This window comes from Oryctolagus cuniculus, chromosome 3, assembly GCF_964237555.1.
Source record: "Oryctolagus cuniculus chromosome 3, mOryCun1.1, whole genome shotgun sequence".
NCBI classification, from domain to species: domain Eukaryota; kingdom Metazoa; phylum Chordata; class Mammalia; order Lagomorpha; family Leporidae; genus Oryctolagus; species Oryctolagus cuniculus.
In genome coordinates, this window is record NC_091434.1 from 174,128,516 (window position 1) to 174,130,504 (window position 1,989).

The window sequence follows — 1,989 nt, forward strand, 5'->3', positions numbered from 1 at the left end:
ACACCAGCCCCTACTCTTCTTTCTTTTTAATGGGTTTATTATTGGCAATCAAACTGCTACTGGCTTTTGGTTATTTATTTTGTATCCTGAAACTTTACTGAATTGGTTTATCAATTCTGATATCCACAGTCTTTGGTGGAGATATTAGGTTTTCCTATATAGATATTCCTATCATCTACAAACAGGGATGTTTAGACTTACCCTTTCCAATTTGTATGCTTTTATTTCTTTCTGTTGCACAATTACTCTGGCTGAAACTTCTAGTACTATATTGGATAAGAGTGTTAGCATTGTACATCTTTGTCTGATTCCAAATCTTAGTGGAAATGTTTCTAACTTTTCTGTATTCATTATGATATTGATGTGGGTTTGCATTTATTGCCTTTATTATGTTGAAGTATGTTCCTTCAGTATCTAATACATTCAGGTTTTATATTTTAAACGGATGTTGAATTGTGGCAAATGCCTTTTCTGTATCTATTGAGATACATATCATTTTAATCTTTGATTTCATAGATGTAATATGTTACATTTACTGATTTATGTATGTTGAACAATCCTCACATCTCTGGGATGAATCCCACTTGGTTGGAATGAAGGATATGTTTTAATGTGCTGTTGGATTCCGTTGGCTAATATTTTATTGGGAATTTTTGCATCTGTGTTCATCAAAGATGTTGGCCTGCAGTTTTCACTTGTGTGGTGATGGTTGTATTATTGCCTGGTTTTGAAATCAAAGGAATGCTGGCCTCATGGAGATTTAATTTGGAATGGTCCCCTCTGTTTCAATTACTTTGAATAGTTTTTTTTTTATGTTAACGTCTTTTATTAACTCCTCATATACAGTTACTTGTCTTCTGGTTTGTTGAAGCAGTAAGTCAGACAGCATTTGCCACAGTAATGTCTGTCGAAGTGGCTGGCCATGAACACGCCAGCACCACATTCATCTGAAGGGCACTCGCGACGCAGCCGACTGATCTTGCCGTTCTCATCCACCTTATAGTACTTCAGGACAGCCAGCTTAACCTTCTTTCTCTTATGCTTATTCTTCTTGGGAGTGGTGTAAGACTTCTTCTTCCTTTTCTTGGCACCCCCATGAAGTCTCAACACAAGGTGAAGAGTAGACTCCTTTTGAATGTTGTAGTCAGATAAAGTCCATCCATCTTCCAGTTGCTTGCCAGCAAAAATCAGTCTTTGCTGATCAGGAGGAATTCCTTCCTTATCCTGGATTTTGGCTTTTACATTTTCTATTGTATCCGAGGGTTCAACCTCGAGCGTGATGGTCTTCCCGTAAGGGTTTTCACGAAGATCTGCATCCTGGTGGCGGGCCCACCTGCGCGCAGATGGCAGATCGAAAAAGCTTGAATAGTTTTTAAAAATTGCTGTTGGTTTTCCTGTAAAAGTTTAATAGGATTCAGTAATGAAAGCAGCCCTGGACTTTTTTATGAAAGAATCTTCATTCTTGATCAATCTCATTGTTTCTTGGTCTGTCCAGTTTTCTGTCTTACTGGTTTACTTTTCATATGTTATCTGTACCAGAAATGTATCCAGTTCTGCTAGGTTTTCCATTTCTAGTGTATGGTTGTCCATAATGGTTCCTATTGATCCTTTTTTTTTTGAAAGGCAGAGTGGACAGTGAGAGAGACAGAGAAAGGTCTTCCTTTTCCATTGGTTCACCCCCCAGTGGCCGCCATGGCTGGCGCACTGCGGCCGGTGCATCGCGCTGATCCAAAGCCAGGAGCCAGGTGCTTCTCTTGGTCTCCCCTGGGGGTGCAGGGCCCAAGTACTTGAACCATCCTCCACTGCACTCCCGGGCCACAGCAGAGAGCTGGACTGGAAGAGGAGCAACCAGGACAGAATCCAGTGCCCCGACAGAGATTAGAACCTGGGGTGCTGGCGCCGCATGCAGAGGATTAGCCTATTGAGCCACAGCGCCAGCCCCTATTGATCCTTTGTAATTCTGTGATGTCAGTTGTAACATTTCCTTCT

The 1,989-nt window shown here is 41.1% G+C and overlaps 1 pseudogene; it reads right to left on the reverse strand.

Moving 5' to 3' along the window:
• Positions 1–802: 802 nt before the first annotated feature.
• On the reverse strand, positions 803–1,331 carry LOC100343890 (ubiquitin-ribosomal protein eS31 fusion protein-like; annotated as a pseudogene).
• Positions 1,332–1,989: the final 658 nt, after the last annotated feature.